General features: G+C 32.8%; 1 protein-coding gene across 7 annotated transcripts in view; it reads right to left on the reverse strand.

Annotated features, from left to right (window-relative positions):
• LOC117578213 (fasciclin-2) overlaps nucleotides 1-1377 on the reverse strand; it is a 105982-nt gene extending 104605 nt beyond the window's left edge. For 5 of the 7 annotated variants that reach the window (XM_034263584.2, XM_034263582.2, XM_052006833.1 and 2 more), the window contains exon 1: nucleotides 1107-1376. The gene's annotated coding sequence lies outside the window, so the exon portion shown is untranslated. Of the gene's footprint in view, nucleotides 1-1106 lie in introns of all 7 variants that reach the window. The other 2 variants (XM_034263580.2, XM_052006824.1) reach the window with 1 other exon arrangement.
• Nucleotides 1378-20402: the final 19025 nt, after the last annotated feature.

The raw sequence follows: 20402 nt of genomic DNA on the forward strand, positions 1-20402 counted from the left end.
GTGTGCGTGTGCGTACAAGTGTGTGTGTGTGTGTGTGTCTGCGTGCGTTGCTTGCTTATCGCATAGCGCATAGCTTTTGACACGCAAAGAAAGAGAGTAAACTAGAGAGAGCAAGCGAGCGCAAAGTCAAAGAGAGCAAAAGCCGTGTTGTTGTAATTTGCTTTTGACTTTATTTTTTTTTTGTTGACGACATTTCGTAACCGCTTTTGCCATAGATAAGCAAGCGCAACTGACTCACACACACGCTTTTTCATTCTCTCTCTCTTTCTCTTTCTCTTCAGTTTAATAGTTGCATTGTTTATGCAAATGTCCTTGGCACTGCAACAGGTTCCACACAACAACAACAATAACAAAAAGAACTAGAATAGTTTGCTGCCACAGCAACCAAAAACAACACCAACAAACACTTTGCACTCGAGAATTTAATCAATACTTAGGAACCTTGAAAGGAAGTCAACAGCAAACAAGAAAAAAAAAAGCCAACATTTTATTTCCCAACTGGATCACTTTTTTATTAACTTTCAAGCACAGTTGTTAGAAGATTTCTGTTCAACTTTAAGTTGTGCACTTTGTTTATGTCCATAGTTTTTCTCTCTCTTTATTTTTTAGCGCTCGTTTTTTTTTGTGGTTTTTTTTTTTTTTTTGTTAACAACAAACTGGGCGTCATTTCCAAGCGGCTTGAAAACCAGTTTTTTTTTTCTTTACGTTGCGTTTTTCATTCATTGTTTTTGACTTGTTTTTGTTTTTGTGTTTGCTTAATGCATATTTTTGTTGTTTTTTGTTTTTTTTTTTTGCCTTGCATATTTTGCTTTTGTTTATACAAAACTAACTAACTGATTTCCATAACTTTGACACACGTGACTCAGCGTTTGAAATTCCAGCAAAAAAAAAAATTGAAAACTTAAAACCAGAAAAATATTTCTCATAAGTTTTTTTGTCACACATTTTTTGGTATTTGTAGTTTAGTTTATTTTTAAATGCCAGACAACAAAAAAAAAATGCCACTCAAAATGCCGCAAGTTATTTTTATGAAATATTTGAGACAAATAAAAAACCAAAAAAAAAAAAAAATGACATAAATTAAAGAAACAACAAATATATATTACCAATATTATATTGTCTAACTGGCACGCACACACACACATACAAATTATTGTTGGTTTTTGAGACAACGTCGCCGCCGCGTTTAGAGAGCGAGACGTTAAGAACTCGCGCGTTAACCAAATTTTATAACAGACGAGACGCCAACAAAAACTCACAGACACTGAAAAACACGGCGCAACGCACACACCAACACTCACACAGAGAAACGCGTGTGAGATGAGAGCACAAACAAAGAGCAGACGCGTCCGTTCGCCACGACAATTGAAATGAGAATGAATCGACGCCAGCAACTGAATTCGCTCTCTTGACGTCGCGTTGCGAAGCCAGCAGACAAAAAAGTAACACACAGCAAGCAAGCAAGCAGAGTAACACAGACACAGACGGCATGCGATGGCAACATGTTGACAAGGTGGCAACAATGTTGCCAGCTGCGAATGTTGCCAGCCAAACAGCAACCAAAAGGCGCCAGCTTCAGTGGAGCGAACGAACGCAAAGCAAAGCAAAGCAAACGCCGTTAAAAAGCCGTTAACAAATTGTTGCGACGCACAGTGGCATTTGTTTTTTTTTTCTCTTTACATATTACAACATTCAAATTGAATACTACAGACATACTAATTTTGTTTCCTATTTGCCAACTTTTTTAAAAAATATTAAATGAAATTTCGGTCTTTATTGTAATACTTTCTATTTGCCAACTATGTTGAAATAATGTGTACTTTAAATCTAGTTGAATTTAAGTGTTAATTTCAATCTTTACTACTTGCTTACTTTGTTGAAATAAAGTTAACATCACATCTAATTAAATTTTGGTCTTTATTTTAATATTTGAAATAAGGTAAACATAAAATCTAGTTCAATTGAAGTCTTAATTTCTTTCTTTGCTATTTACCAACTTTGTTGAAATACAAATTATATCAAATCTAGTTAAATTTTGGTCCTAATTTCATTCTATGATATTTGCTAACTTTGTTGTTATAAAGTGTATATAAAATCTTGTTGAATTTAAGTCTTAATTTCAATATTTTCTTTTCACCAACTTTGTTCAAATAATATGTACTTTATATCTATTTAAGATTTAGTCTTCAATTCAACATTTTCTATTTGCTAACTTTGTTGTAGTAAAGTGTACATAAAATCTTGTTAAAATTGCAGTCTGAATTTCATTCGATTCTATTTGTTAACTTTATTTGTACTTCAAATATAGTTAAATTTTTGACTTCATTTCAATCTTTTCTGTTTGCATACATAAAATCTAGTTCAAATTTCGTTCTTCATTTCAAGTCTTGTGATAATTGCAATAAATGTATTTCTAGCTTAATATTCGTGTTAATTTGTTGCGTGCTGTGTTGCTTGCTTTAGCCGCCACTTGTTGCCCATCTTCGAATGTTGCTCAACATTTCGCATATGTTGCGCAGCATGTTGCGCGTTCTCCACATACGATTTTGTTGCCAAACATGCATAGATCGCAGGCACAGTGGGCTACAACATAGGGAAAGTGTGTGCAAAAGATCAAGTTGCTGATTGGAATTGTAGCATATTATTTATACGCTTTAAATATTTTATGCAACTTTAGTGCTGTAATTTTTAAATTTTTGAAAATTTTTCAGAATATTTTATTTACTTTTTTGAACAAAAACATCTTTCAATAAGAATTTTAGGGTGCTGCTTTTTTCTATTTGCTCTAATTCTAAAATGTTTGTTGATCATATTCCATATTAAAATATTATTTAAGCTATGCAAATAGTTAAATGGTTTATGTTTCGCATTTATTGTAGAAACTTTTTTTCTTCAAATTATTCCATTATTTTGTAATAATGGGTTCAACTTAAAATCTGATTGCTGATGCTTATTGGAAATGTTTTATTGAACATCTTATTATTTTTAAAGCATTTATTTCGCACAAATTTATTATATTCATATTCTTGCTTTTATTATGAATATTTTTCTGATACTTAAATAGTGTTTAATTTGATTTAATAATATAATATCAATTGTGCTGTACATTTATCTAATTACATTTTTGCATTTTTTGTAGAAACTTTAATTTTTTCATTTTTTTTTATATGAAATTTAAATTTCTTTAATAGACACATTTCAAAAACAGACTTTTGTTACATGATTTGTATATTCTTTTCACATTTCCAATTAGCTTGATGCACTGTGGACTCAGCATCAATAATTGACAAGAGTTTCTACAACAATCTCATTAATAGTGCGAACTTTAAATTTAATGCTGTTTAATGTGTTTTTTTTTTCGTTTGTTCATTGAGAATTCTAAAGTACTAAGAGCTTGTATAAATATTGCTTAGCTGTTTGGCTCGCATTAACTCTCGCGGCAATTTACTAAATGCAACTGCGTATCTGACAGATGCGAATGCGATTCGTGGATACGAAAATTACAGCGCAATGCTGCAAGTATCTTTCGATGATGCTGTTGTTGTTGTTGTTGTTCTGGCATTGCTTGGCAATTTATCAGCACACCAACACACACCAACACACCCCTACAATGACTGTCAGGTCACCCTTCACCCCTTCTCTCTGGACCAATAAGTGATTTATTGCATTGTTATTTTGTCGTTGATGTCGCACTTTCTGCAAAGCGCTTTTTATTTATTGCTCAACGATTTGAAGTGTGTTAATTTTATTTTCCAATTTTTGCCACTTTTCCGCATTCAACCATAAACCGATTTTCCATACACGCACTTTTTCCGGGGCAGACCAGAGAGAGAGAGAGAGAGAGAGAGGGAAAGAGGAGGAGAAATATGATGCTAACCGACCTTTGGCTTATCCAATTTCAATTTTCAATTTTCAGTTATGTTTTCATTTGCTTTAATTTTGCTAATAGCCATGCCAAGAAGAACGAAGAGAACAGAGAGAAGAAGAAGAAGGAGCCAGAGAATTACGCCACAGGAGCGCTTCCTGCTTTTTGGCCTCGGGCCAGATAATAAACTTCAAATTCAACTTCAACTTCAACATGGCTTATGGGTGGTCTCAACTAATTCTCATTTTTTTTTTTGTTTTTAAGAGCATACCCTCGATATTTTTCGTTGATAAAGGGGTATATGCAAGTGTGTTGAAAGCAGAATAGAATTAGGAATTAAGAGAATTGTTAAGACCGAATAGAATTCAGATAGTATTTTCATAAGATATTCTTGATTGAAGTCGATCAAAAAAAAAATACTTAATTGCCTGAATATATTCTTAAATTGCTAAAATAAAGTTATATATTTGTTTTGTATATTTTAGTATTGTTTAGTAATTTTTAGTATAAATAAATGCGTATATTTTAGTATTTCACATATTTTAGTATTATTTAGTATATTTAAAGTATTTTTACATATAAATAAATATGCGTTATTTAGTATGCTTTTGATGTTAATATTTTTTTTCGTATTTTGTAGTATTTTTTTTATTATTTTTAAAGTATTTTCGCAGTATTTTTACATAAGTATAAATAAATGTGAGTTCTTTAGTATGCTTTAATATGTTAATGTTTGTACTTGTTTAGCCTTTTTAGTATATTTTTATCATTTATATTTCTATCATTTATGTATGCTCTTTAGTATGTTTTAAATGCTAATATATTTTTGTATTTTTTAGTATTATTAAAACATTTTTTCATATAAGTGTGTGCTTTTTAGTATTCTCTTAATATTTATAATAGTTAATGTTATAAATATTTCAAAAAGCGTTGTTTTTCTTATTCAAATTAAGTACAATTGCTCTTCATTTACATTTTTATATTTTGCTCAAATAAATGGGATGTTTATAAATAATCATTAGTATTTAATTTTATATATTAATTTTCTAAGAATTATTCATCATTTTACTTTATTCTATTTGCAATAAATGTTTGCCATCAATTATTTATATTCTTTGCTTTTGCAAGCTTTTTACTATGCGCTTTTATTGATTAGGCAAATAAACAGCAATAAATGTATGAACATTTTAATATTAATTAAATGAAAACTGTCTGCTTTTCAAAATTTGCTGTGTCTAGCTAAAAGTTTAGCTGAGTTCGGTGGGACTGTTGAAGAGTTTTTGCATAAAATTAAATATTTCGAAAACTAAAATTACTTCTAAACTGTTTTAAATACTTATAATTTCATATGTAAGGCATACGAAATATACAATTTCTTTGGACAAAATATTAAATGTAGTACTTGAGTATTCTAAAATATGTTAAGAGATTTAGCCTTATAAATTTAATTATTATATATATCTAAATCATAATAAAGAACACTCATTTATTTATATGTAAAAATACTATAAAAATACTGAAAATATATTAAAAATATACTGTAAATTCCGAAAAATTATTATTGTCTAAAGTATACTCAAGAGCACACATTTATTTATATGTAAAAATACTACAAAAATATACTAAAATTTGAAAAAAATGTAATATCTAAAGCATACTCGAAAACACAAATTTATTTATATGTAAATATACTATAAAAATATACTAAGCATATACTAAAAATACGAAAAACTTTAATATCTAAATTAAAAATTTACTAATAATATTTGTGAAAATATTCAAATAATAAATACTTTCCTTTGCTCAACTGTAGTGGAGAAAATATTTTAGAAATACAGTCAGTATGTACAAATAACTTTCTTTAAGTGGTATCTGCTAGTCGTGCACACAGTTTCTCATTATCGCCAAGAACAATTCAAGCCTGTGATCCAATTTGATGGCACAACCAAGACACCTGCATCAAAGGAATCATTTAGACGTTTGGCCACATCAACTCTCGTTTCATCATTAACGGAATTGAATTGAACAGAGAAATCAGATCTCCACACAGAACTGCAGACAAATTTCTCTCAAATGATGCGAAAGAGAAAGAGAGAGAGAGAGAGAGGAGAGAGCCTAATGATTATCAAATGGTTAATAACTCTATAAGCAATTAAAGGCATAACGATTTTAGCCTCAAACTCGAAAACTCGAACTCAACTCAATTTCAGTCTATCCCACATATTTTTCTCTATCTTTGTATTTTGTGATTCTTTTTCTGTTTTTTTTTTTTTTTTGGGGTCTTTGTGTGGCCACAAAGCCATTGACTGACAGGTTTTGTCTGTTCTTAACTCTCTCGCCGAGTTCACTGTACACTCTGCACTGACTAATGATGCCAGCAGCCAGATAAGAAGCGAACGCAACGCATCGCATCGCATTCGAACAAAGAAGATGATGAATTATTGTTTTCAAATTCGAACAACACAAACACACAAAAGGTAGAAAACTACTCGGATTCAGAAAACTGCACTCGCATAATAATAAATTGATATTTAAGTATGCGCTTTATAACTTCATTTCTCATTTGCAACCACAGTCGCCGAGTATCCTTTTCTATATTCCTTTTCTTTTCTTGTGTAAGGATGAACTCGCTGCTCATTGTCGGGCTAGATGTGTCAATAATTAGCTGTGCAACACCTCAACAACCGTGGCAAATATCTTCATCAAGCAATCTACAATCAAAAAGTCATTAAATAATTGCGGGTACAGTTTTCTGAGATCAAAGTGAAAACATTTAATTCAATTTACCACATTATGTAGAGTACTCTGAAATTTGAAATAAAATAAAAAACTTAAAATTTTCTTTAAATACACCTAAGCAATATACCGGAATATACTGAAATATACCAAAAATACCAAATTATAAACTATACATACAACATTCAAATTAAATGTTAGTCTTAACAAATCGATTTTATCAAGTGTTGAAAGAATTTCCTCTATTCTGTCATTCTGTCATTTAAATATTTTCAAAAACTGTATTTAAAATTTATACTTTAATTTATACTAAACATATACTAAACATTTATACTATTATATACACTACATATTATACAATAATTTGTACAACAAATCTGAGCCATATTTAAATGCAGTTCCTTAAGTTCCATTATAGCTAATTTTAAATTATATTAAATTAATTTGTGAGATTGTCTTTTGCCACAGATAAAAAGTAAAAAGATATTTTCTTGCAAGATATTTATTTAAAATATTTTGAATCAGTCGAGTAATTGAAAGAGCAATATTATCATAGGCTTTATCTTTAGGTTATTTGATACATGAGTCATCAAGTAAACTAAAAGAATATAAAGAGCAGGATTAGAGCCTTCTGTTTGACCTCACAACCTTACCAATTAGACGTGGACATGCCGAAGAGCACAAATGACAAATGCTACAATTATATGCTGGAAATTTGAACTCCTTCTCTATGTTGCTGCTGTCTCTCTCTCTCTCTCTTTCTCTTTCTCTCTTTCTCTTTCTCTTTCTCTCTTTCTCTCTCTCTGGCTCACTATTTTTCTGTCTAAATACCGGCTACCCATAGGATAGAAGGGTATAATTATCATTTTGTGCCGACCAACTTTGATTAAAAATCTAGTATATTTTGAATGTAGTAGTATAACGATATACAGTATACAGATCTTAGTATATTCTAATATTTTTACGGCATTTGTGCGGACAGTCTTTGATTTACAGTCTAGTATATTTTCAACTCTACGATCTATTTTGAATATAGTATTATATCGATATACTAAATATATACTTTGGTAAATTTCAGCATTTTTAGGAATTGTCTTTTGATATATTTTAACAAAATACTCAGCTTAGTGGATGCATCCCAGTCGATAGTTCACAAAAGTAGTAGTATAATGATACACACATTCACAATCTAGTATATTTTGAACTTTATGGTATTTTTTGAATATAATAGTATATCGATATACTGAAAATACATGTAACATAGGTATTTTTCAACATTTTTACGTTATATTATTTTTGAACTCTATAGTATATATCGAAACTGTATTATATCGATATAACATATATAAATTTTGGTATATTTCGGTATTTTTACGATACATTAACGAAAATGCTGCCTAGCGGATATTTCACAATTAACCCTCGACGAATATATGTCAATAAGCACATTTTGGTATATTTTAATTATGGTATATTATTTTTAAACTCTATAGTAGTATATCGATATACTAAATATATATATTTGGTATATATACGGAATATTATTTCTGAAATCTGTAATGTATATTGAATACTGTAGTATATCGATATACTGTGTATACAGTTTGGCATATTTTAGTATTTAATGGTATATAAATTCGGTATATTTTAACGTAAATACTACTTAACCGGTATCTCACAGTCGGGCACACTCTTCTATCCATTTCTCACTGGTTTTCTATGGCAATTGTTAATCTAGTAAGCTGGCTGTGTCTTTGAAATAAGGTCTCATTAAACGCTGACATGTTTGCAAAATGTGCAAATGATATTTGAGGGCTGACCTTTAATTAGCTGAGCGGGTCATCGCAGCAGCAGAGGGGTTATTTCTATCTACCTACCTACCAACATAGCTCGTATTCCTAGTCGACCCACATGACATGACCACAGCAAAAGCAACAGCAACAACAGCAGCAACAACATTTGCAACATATCCGCAACATATTCGGTTGCCACAGCCGCAATGTTTCGTTCTGTTTCGGACTTCCGCTTTTGACCGCAAAATTAAAAACTTGGCGACTTCATTTTCATTTCATTTGTCGAATTTCCTGCAACTCTCTCTCTCTCTCTCTCTCTCTCTGTCTCTCAATAGTTGTGCGACCTTTTGACCCTTGGCGCGTGACTCTTTTAGGGCTCTTCAAAATATGCAATTTCATTGTCGCAACGGGCGGTCAAATGTGCCACACAGCGCACGCGTGCCCCTAGCCACCCTTCCCCCCTCCCCCTTCCCCCCTCCCCCTGCCCTTCTTCCCATTCTTCCCTTCTACCCTCACCCTTTTGTGCTCGTAAATATTTGCCACATAATGCGCAAATGGCAACAACTCGGTTCGCATTTTTGTTCCACTAGTTGACTAAAATGCTCTCAGTTCTCATTGTTGTTGTTGATATCGTGGGCGTAGCTGATCTATGGCTTTTCTTTTCCATTATTTTCTTTTATTTTGTTGGGGGGGTTGTTGGTCATTTCCTGCCTCGAGCGCATTTAATTGATTCGAATTCGAATATCGAACAGTTTTTGGATTAACGACCAGCTGAATCGTATCGAATGCATCGAATGAAGTGAATCGCAATAAATGAAACTCTAAACAAAAGTCCGAAGAATTTACTAAACATAAACTGAGTGTCTCTATTAGGGGCAAGATTATCGCTGAAGTGAAAGCAAAACGAGTCATAACAAAGGGATTAGCCAAAGGTCAGAGATGCAGATAATGCTCAAAAAAGGTAGATGAAGAGGTAATAGGTAAAAAGATAGATAGATAAACAAGTTAATAAGTTACTTAAATGAAAAGACAAATTAAAATAAAGATATATATAAAGATATATAACTTGTTGACAGAGATTCGTTTGGAAAACTAAAAGTATGAGATAGATTATATAAATAGAGAAGCAGATGACTTTTATTATAGTACAAATGAATGGCTAGATGAAAAGATCTACAGCTATAAAGATGAGGTAAGATATAGCATAATATAGCAAGTGTGCTAGACTGTGAGATACACGCTATTCATTTCGGTTGATTATAGTATATTAAAATACCAAATTTATCAATAATTTTCGGCATATAGTATATTAAAATACCTAAAATATTATGAAAATTATCAAATAATAATATACCTATAATCTACTAATTATACTAATTTACTAATATGCAAATATACTAAAACACTGATAAATTAAAATACTAGAATACAAATATACTAAACTACTATTATACTATGTCACTAATATACTTCTATATCGAATATCCTAAAATACTAAGATATTAATATACTAATATATAAAATACTTAAAATGTTCTTATAAAAATATCAAATAATAATACACTAATATTCTAACATACCAATACACCAATATATTGAGATACCAATATACCAAAATACTAATACATCACTATACAATTATACCAATATACTCATATGTTAATATACCAATATACTAATATACCGATATACTAATACACTAATATACTAATATATCACTATACTAATATACCACTATACTACTACACTATTATATCAACATACCAATATACTAATAATCTAAGATACTAATATACCAATATACCACTATACTAATACACTACTATGCAAATATACCAATATACTAATATGATAATATATTAATATACCAATACACAAATATGTTGATATACCAATAAACTAATATACTTATATACTAACATACTAATATAGTATGTATATATTATCTGTTTTAAACGTGTAACTTAGTCAAGCACTTTAAGTTGTTTTTCATTTACTTACAAAATACAATGTAAAGCAACAATGTGGCCACAATTGAAGTTATAAATTGTACACTTTCGAGTTGTGCATACTATGAAGTTTTGCTGCTGCTGCTGCTGCATCAAATAATATTTACACACAGAAAAAAAAAGATTAAGAGCAGCAAGCTGCAAAATGATGAAATGCGGTGAAAATCCAGCATAAATATCAAACAAAGACTTGAAGACTTGAAATACAAAACAAAGTGTGTCAACTGTCAGGGCATTTAGCATAGCTTGTGGCAAATGTTGGATGAGTGCGTGTTGCATGGTTGCAAGTAGCCTCGACGTAATGTGACAACTGGTAAGCTGAGACAGAGAGAGTGGGAGAGAGAGTAAGAGCGAAGGAGTGAGAGAGAGACATAAATACATTTGATATATTTGATTGCAAATCCCAAAACGCAAATCGCAAACGGAATCGCAAGGCAAGAGACGGAGTTAGAGTCGAAGTTAGAGCCGGAGAGCAGCTGTCTAACATTGAGGTAAAGGACAATTAGTGTGCGGCCGCAGCTAATTATGGCCAAGTCGCCACAGGCTGCGGCGTTGTGCGTTGCATCGAGGTGGGAAGCTGGATGAAACTGGAGGCGAGCAGGAGGAAGGAGAAAGTAGGAAGGAGGATGGAGGATGGAAGAGAAAGGCGAGGTCAGTTGCCTTGGCAATGCGTTGACATTTTCCATAAACTGTGAAACCCTTAATTAACTTTTTGATAACGAGGCGACGCGATTCGGTTGGCGGGGAGGTGGGAGGGGAGGGGGGTAGGGTGGATAACTAATACCCACCCAGATCCAAAGCCAGACTGTCGTCTCACATCCTGCAGTTTGTTTGTTTTGCCTAGGCCATTGTCCATGGGCCGTCTTTTGTTTGTTGTTGTGCAATTTGAGACCAGTCGAGTCCAGCAACAACACAAACAATGCGACAAACGCGCGCACATGCGACCCAAAAACCAGCAGAGAGAGAGAGAGACAGAGAGAGAGAGAGAGAGAGAGAGATCCGAAACCCAAACTCAAACCTCATGTGCTCAACCTCAGGCCAAAGCCGAAACTAAACCATGCCTGGGTGACACCCTCGACTGTGGATTGTTCCCCACATTTTGGCTGAATTTATAACACACACCAAACACACACACACACACACAAACACACTGCACACACACACACAACAAGGATGCGACACTTTGTTTGTTGTTTTTGGTGTTTCGCTTTCGCTTTTGCATCGCTGCCTTCCCAAGAGAGTGAAAAGCGAGCGAAATTATCCGATCAAAAGTGAAACTGAAATAAAATTCATATAATGCAAACTTTATGTTTTTAATAGACCGCAAACATTTTGCTATTTACTACACAGAGAAAGAAAAATTTAGATTGAAAAATCTTGAATTCAGATTAATAAAAAGAACAATCTTGAAATAAGATAATAAAAATATAGATACTTTATATTTTTAATATAGCGCAAAACATCATTCTATAATAATAATTCTATAACAAATGGTATATATAATAATAACATACAGAGAGAGAGAGAGAGAGAGAGAGAGATTTACGATTTTTTAAATCCTAAAAAGAACAATCGTGAAATAAGATAATAAATTTAATGTAATGCAAACTTTATATTTTGAAGAGAGCTCAAATCATTTTGCTAGTTACTAAAGCATTTAGTTATTAAAGTATTTCATTCGATAATAACAATTCTATAACATAAATATACACACAGAGAGAAAAATCTAGATTGAAAAAATCTTCATTTACAATTTTTTCGATCCTAAAAAGAACAATCTTGAAATAAGTTTTTTTGGTTGAAGCAATCATGATTCAAGATTTTTATGTTAAATTTTCATAAAAAATTGCAAAATTTAATTATACAAAAATGTATTCTGCACATTCACTTTTGTTATTCTTTATTGGAATAAAATTTAAATTGTTTTGTTGCCTTTGACTTTTTTTTACTGACAATTTTTGAGAGAAGCAATTGCAACAATTATAAAAATAATAAATTTTAACATTAATTTTTGGTATACGGTATATTAAAATATCAAACATTTTATTGTATAATATTATCAAATATACTTTAAACTGATAAAAATATAAAATGTTGAAGTAAAACAAATTTCTTATGCAAGTTGAAGAGATTTTTTATCCTGAAATTTGCATTTCTTCAAGCATTTTTATTTGAGATGCAAGCTTTGATTAGAACACAACTTGAATAAAAACAAATTAAATGTTATAGCTTGCAATTTGCAAACTTTTATTAAAAAAGTAAAGCTTCCACTGAATATAATTATTTTATAAAAAATCCTGGGCACTGTCAATTAAATAATGAATATAAATAATTACACAAATTATATTTGAGATATTTTTGTATTCATATGCATTAAAGCAACCCATGAGATTCGCGTAATGCAAACAAAACTACGTCTTTCAATTTAAATGTGCAGTTTAAAGTTGAAACTAAATTTGAGCTAATTTGTTGGATTACATTTTTATTTGCTCTGTGTGTGTGTGTGTGTGAGTGCGACCCAAACGGACGGCAGAAAGAGCATATGAAATGGAGGCGGAGAAAAAGGCTCGACTTTGACCACAACAAAGCGGAAAAAGCGGAAAAGAGGAGGCGGCAGCATGTAATCTAGACGACTCGTCGCCTCGACTACCCGAAAAGCTAATAATTATAACAGAAATCCCAGGCCTAGTCACCTTCCCTTCACCTCTCCCCTCCTCCCTTGGTCTCGGCTGCAGCCTTATAATGCGTTTAATGGCGGCGCATTATCCACACATTGCTCGACCAAACAGTGACAGGTCCAGTGCCTGACCAGACTCGGTTCTGGCCAGAAGCCTGAAGCCTTAAATTTGCCCACAAACACACGAGCACGGCGCTCGACCTTTTTGTTTGCTCTTTTTTTTTTTGTTATACCCGGTAATAATAAATAAAAGAAGGGTATTATAATTTAATGAACAAGCAGACAATTTCGTATATTATTGTTATTTTTATAGCTTTGCTTTTATCGAATACTCTCAAGATTCGCATTAGTTAAACATTATTTTGTAATCCGTCTGTCTGTCTGTCCGGCACTTCAAACATTTACAACTCAGAGACTATGAGAGCTAATGTTATGAACTTTTGAGACACAATTCGTGTTGCGCCACGCCCATTTTATCACCTTTAAATGGAATCAATATGTAAGGAGAATTGACATATTTATAAATGTACCTAATATTAACATTCTAAAATAATTACAAAGCAAAATAATTTAATATGGTTGGTCACACTGGCTTAAGATCTAGCTACGCCTACTTAAGTCGCTTCAGAACGAAAATCACAAATTGAGAAAGCAATTCTTTTATTACTTACTTTAATTGGTATGTAATAAAAGTGGCAATATAATTATAAAATAAAAATAACAATTTTAAGCTGTTTGGTCACACTGATCTCTATTTTACAATGCCTATAAACTTCAGATCAATGTTCATTATGTAAAATTTATTCTAAAGCAATTAAAAAAGCACAATTTGAAACTATATAAGAAAAAATCCTTGATAAAAATAAAACTAAAAAAAGCGACCAAACATTTCGAAGGAATACTACTAATAATTTGTGGTGTTTGGTCACACTGATTTGATATCTTATAATTCTAACAAACTTCTGATAAAAGTTCATTATATGAAATGCATTCTATAACATTTTAAGTTGTTTATAAAATACATTGAAAATAAAAAGATGCAGCTATACTTTTCTTAGGAGTGTTACAAATAACTTATGACGTTTGGTCACACTGATTGTTGTTGTATTTCATACACATGACTAACAAGTATTTCGCAGTCGAGCAAGCTTTAAAAGATACCCAACATTCTTATATGTATGATATTTTTTTAGTTCTTACTGGAGCGTCAGGCAAATTTATTTTGTTACAATTTTTTTTTTTTGCTGCCAGCAAAGAGCGCAGCTGGGTGTGTGTGTGTGATAGAGTGTGTGCGGGTGTGTGTGGTGTGTGTGCTGTGCTTCAAAGCAACATTGTTAAGCCGCACCGCATGCAGACATACTTTGTGTTTGACCACATGGCATAATGAGTGTGTCCTGCACAGGGACCGTAAGTACATGCGACCTGAACAGGCTCAGGTGTTGGCTGCATCTATGTGTGTGTGTGTGTGGGTGTTGCTGTAGGTGTGTGTGCGACGACACGACAGAGGCAGGTAAGCAGGATGTTTGCGGTTGTGCAAGGCAGAGAATACTCGTATAACCCGTTCATTTGCCCATGCTGCCAGCTTAATTAGAATATTATGTGAATGCGTCCTTGCCTAGTCCTTCACACTTTGCTAATTTATTGAGCAATTTATTGATTAGTCCGCTCTCGGTAAAGTCCAGCTAATGCCAGTCTCTACAAAGGTTCAATGTACTTTGATTCCCAGCTCTTTAAGTCGTGCAAATTATCGGCAATAATCCTTAAACAGCATGCGACTAATTGATCACATTTAGATTTGCAAATTGCTATTGAATGTGAGCACTTAAATGTAATTCATGTTAAGGAAATATAATGTATGTTTAGTTCATTAAAATACCAAATATATTATTATCTAATATTACCAACCTCAACTGCACTTTATGGTAAGGAAATTTGATATATATTTAGCATATTAAAATACCAAACACTTATACTATTGGATGATTAAACTCAAGTGCACTTTATTGCAAGGAAATATATATATTTGGTATATTTAAATACCACACATATTATTTTGTTATATTATCAAAAATATTTTAAGCTAATCCTTCACTAAGTCAAAGATCACAATTCCCATGCATGTTGAAGAGATTTTTGTATTCTGAAATTGTTTCTTTTTTTAACACTTACATTTACAAAGATTTAAAAAACAATTTTAATAATATTCTCAACATTTCATCTCAATTTGTCAATAAAATTTCATATTTCTCAGCAAAAGTATTTCAACTATTTTTGCATCATTAACTAATGTGATATAATATTTTTTGTGCCCATTTTTTCATAAGTATTGTTTTGATAAACATTATGAAAATCTATCTAAAGCGATTCATAGAAAATAAATATTTTATAAAAATAAATAACATATTTTTAACGTATTTGTAATAAGTGTATTGGAAGCTCTACAATTTGTTGTATTTAATATTTTTCGGAATTACTTTGTTAATTTTTTATCAATTTAATATATAATGAAATGAATTTTTATTAAAAATAATTGTATTTAATATATGTATTAATTAATTTATTATATTTTTATCAATTTTATGTAATATGAAACTAATTTTGAATAAAGTAATATTAAGATATTTCAAATTATGATTGAATGAAAATGTGTATTTGTTTTTTGCTGTCTAATTTTCATTAGAGATTCATCAACAAGTTCTGCCACACATTGTGTGGCTTCATCTCATTGATGATTCTCTTGGCTGCTGCTCGAAATGAAAATGTTTTGCTACTCGTAAAGTTGGCCAAAGCAAAAGCAACTATTTGGTACCTGGTCGTAAAATCTTTAGGGTTATTTCAGTGTGCGCAACCCTTCATAAAACAGACAGCAAGCGAGATGGTCGTAAAAACTGATTTGCTGAGAATTGTTGGCGGGCAAAAGATGTTTATGACGATTCCACTTTATTAATTAAGCAATCTAACACAACTGTTTTAAGTGCAATTTGGAGCTGAAGTGTAATTGGATTGTAGGGAGAACAGTAAAAGGAACTTTCAGCTGGAATTTATAAAATTTATCTAGGCAAAGCTCTTGAGTTTCCCAAAAAAAACGAGAACGAAAACGAAAAGTGAATTGACCAGCCCTCCAATTACGAAACTAATTCAGGAAATGATAACACAAGCATTAGATCGAGCAGATTGTGGAAAAGTAGCGTGTGAACTGCTGGCCAAAGTAATCGGATAGTTTTTCTTTTTTTCTCTCTTTTACTTTTTGTTTTGTTGTTTATATCATGAACTCACCGCACACTCTCCACCCACATGATGATGATGATGATGACAGGGGTTTGGGTCTAAAAGCGAATCGCAGCCTAAAGCATATTGTGCTCTTTATTGATATTGGGCGAGACAATGTGATGAGGCTTTAGTTGAATGTTGCCTAAAAATGGTATAAGGTTACCTAAAGAACCGGGGAACCAGGGAACCACAAAACTATGGTATTCATTCTTTGCTTCCTTCCATTTCCTCGCTGTCTGAATGGAAATGTCAATATTTGTCATTACCGCGTGGCATTTTTCTAGCGAACTTTTGCGGCATTGCTTTGTGATTCTATTACTATACACGATTACCTTCCTTCTGGGGTTCGGTTCGTTTCGGCTATTCCTTTGTGTGTGTGTGTGTGTTGTGGCCATAAAAAGGAAGACTAAGACAAAACAAAAGCCGCTTCGCTGTTGATTATGTAATGCCAATGCCGAAATTAAGACGCAGTTGCAATCGCACTCGGTATCAGTTGCCAAGCGGCTTTAACGACTATTTGCTAGCACCACACACACACAAACACACACAACGAGGAATAACAACAACACGAACAACAACAACAAATACGTAAAAACGGATACCAAATAACAACATTGTTATTGTTCTTGTTCTTGTTGTTGTTGTGCGCTGCCTGCACTTCACAGTTTGTGCTCTTCCGTTTCCGATAATCGGATATGGAACATTCGTTAGCCGTGGGACCGACGGACCAACCAACCAAGCAACCGACGAGTGCCAAACATGCAAACAATGCAATGTTCACATGCCAGCATTTCGAATTGGAACCAACAAAAAATACTTGAACCGAGGATACGTATTATATTACTAGCTTTTATTGCAACTGTTATATATGCATAATAGATATATTGAAAAATAGTAGAAGTAGTAGTATCGCATAATTCAACGAGTAACTAGCGACGAGTGAAAGAATTACACATAATAAATAGACTATGAAGTGAAGTAATGATTTGACAGCAATGCGTAACAAGCGAAATTTAATGATTAAAAAGTAACGAGTTGCATATAACGAGTAAAAAGTAACGAGTAGCAAATAGCAAGTAAAAAGAAACAAGAAAAAAAACAACGGTTGAATAGTTACGAGCAGCAGATAATGAGTAAAAAGTGACGAGTAGCAAATGAAAAGTAACCAGTAGCACTGACGAATGAAATGTAACGACTAGTAAGCAAAGAGTTAGACAGCATACCATAGTAGCGAATAACGAATAAATATATAGAGGAGTGTAAATAAAATAATAACTACAGCAACGTGTAACTAGGAAAAAGTGACGAGTAGCAAGTAAAAATTGAGTCAGCATACCAGCAAAACTAATATGAATTAATAAATATGGAGTTTCAGCTAAACAGCTACAAAGTAGCGTTCGAGCGAGTAGCGTGAAAAAAGAACGAGTGACACTAAAAATAACAAAATAAGATGGAAGAAGCAAATATAATGAATTGGTATACACTAGCGTATAACTAATGTTTATGTAACTAACAGTTCGGAACAGTCAACAAGTTCCGCCAAATATAACAAAGTGATAAGTTTCAAAAGAGTAATTGAAGAGAAAAAAGATAAAATAACGAATTCCTTCTATGCTCTTGTATAGATAACAATGAAACGCAATCGACGAATGTGAATGAATATATCAAATATGTGGGGATTCATATTTTTTAGAGGTGCCAAATAAACTATAAAATATACCAACTACTAAAGAATTAAAGTAAAAAGGTATTATACAAGTAGAATAATTACAAACTAGTCTAAAATTTGCTTTAATCATTTAATTGACGAGTGAAATAATTGAAAAGAGGTGTCAAGTTCGACTATAGAATAAAATTCAATGCATCTATTGAATTTGTATGGCTTGAGGAAACCCAAGAAATAAGCAGAAGACTATTACTAGATGGGGTCTCCATAGTTGGTGTCAGCTGCGTGCAACGAGCGAACGATCAATCAATTGATCAGTGAGCCTTCCACTTTCATCACGCACTTGTGCGAAGGATGCTCGTCGTTGTCGTTGATGTGGCAAGTGCCTCGGCAGTGTTGAGACTGGGCCTGTTTCATGGGCAGAGCTAAGCGGATTAGGTTACAGGCAGCGTGTAAAGGACAATACAGGATGAGCAGTATAACAAAAAAAGAAGGAAAAAAAGCAGAGGAGAAAAGAAAAGGGAAACAATTCGCCAAAATTCAACCACTGACAACAATGGGAGCGTAACACACACAGCGAGCCGGGAACAATGCAAAAACGTTGCACAAGAAATTGAAGGGCTGGGGGAGGGAGTCAGTGCGTCATGTGGCAAGTGGATTTGCAGCTTGTAATCCTTTGTAACAAAATTAACAAGAGAAAGGAAAATAAAGGACATAAGAGTTCCGCCCTCGTGCTGAGGATGTGTCATCGATTACACGAGAATTGCATCAGCGATTATTTAATGCGATTTTGATTAATTTTTAAAACAAACGAAGTTTTGCTCGTTGCAAGTTTTTTGCTTAAGTCTTTCGTTGGCAACCCCCAAGTTAGAGAGATAGAGAGAGAGAGAGATTCAAGTGGCACTTGGTAATGCCACAGACCAAAAACAATTGGCCGAAAAGTTGCGTCTGTCTCGAGTGCGTTGGGACGCAACTTGAAAGCGCCTTGAGGCATGCAAATTAACCAAAATTCCATTTGCCACACAAACTTGAACGCATTGTACAGTACGCACCAAGTGGCATGTGGCAAGTGGCAAGCGTAGAGGAAGGGATGCCAAGGCATGCGGCAGCTGTTGTTGTCGTTAAGTTGCCACATTTCGGCGATCCGTTCTCGTTAAATTTAAACGGGATACGCATAAAAAAAAAACGAGTTGGCGAAAAAGTGTTGCAACGAAGCGCATAAAAAGCAGCAACAGCAACAGCAGCAGCAACAGCAACAGCGGCAACAACAATAACAATGGCCATGTCATCGATAATGATGAGGCTCATTTGGTGGGCAAAATGGCGCTTTTTTTATGCTCGCATTTCTTTAAGCACTTTGTTTGCCTGTGTCCTGCAATCCTTGCGGGCAGCCTCATAAAACGCAGCAGCGACACACAGAAAATGATTAAATTTGCAGCAAAAAGGATGTAACGACAGCACATTCAGTCGTAAATTATGTATTTCATCTCAAATGTTCAATCTGACGCACTTTTTCATCCCCCCGTCAATAAACTAAAATGCACAAAAGACGCTCAGCAAATTTTTTACTTTCGGCAACTGAATTTAAATATTGTATGTAAATATGTAAATATTTTTTGTTATTTAGTCAAGAATCCGTACAAACATTGAAATACTAACCACAACAATTCAACTAATAAATTATTGCAAAGAATTTCTGCTGCCAAAAGTATCCAATAAAATTCTATTCTATTTGTTCAAATGTAAAATGCTGCACAACAATGTTTATTGCAAGACAACACAAATATTTCACTGCATAAATAATGCGAGTTATTTAATTTGATCATCGAAAGCTGTAAACTAATCAATTAGCCACACTCGTAAAATAATTGCTTCTTTTCTTAAGGCGTCGCTGTAAAGTATGCAATAGAAAATTGTGTTTCAAGTTGGTTTTTTCTCCGCTTTCAATGTTAGACTTCAAGAATTTATGTTGTAGTTAATCAATATACATAAGAGCAAATTAATATACATATACATACATAATGGAAGATTCAACTTAATTAAGAGTGAAAATTATTTAATTCTATATAAAAAGTGCTGCAAACAAATTAGTAGGCAACTTGTTCCAAGGCACCGCCCCAAAATATGCAATGAAAATTTACGTATTGCACTTTTGCTTTATTCTTACTGTGAATGTTTGAATGCCTTTTATATTTATAGACTTGATTTTTAAACTAACAAGAAATTAAAAAAAAAACGCAATGACTATAACAAACTATAAAGAGAAATAACAAACATTGCCAATTATTTAATTTGGATTGTGAAGTGCTGTAAATTAATTAATAGGCCGCACCTTTTAGAACCCCGCCGCAAAGTATGCAATGGAAATTTGTGTACTGCACTTTTG

Source organism: Drosophila albomicans, chromosome X, assembly GCF_009650485.2.
Source record: "Drosophila albomicans strain 15112-1751.03 chromosome X, ASM965048v2, whole genome shotgun sequence".
Taxonomy (NCBI): Eukaryota; Metazoa; Arthropoda; class Insecta; order Diptera; family Drosophilidae; genus Drosophila; species Drosophila albomicans.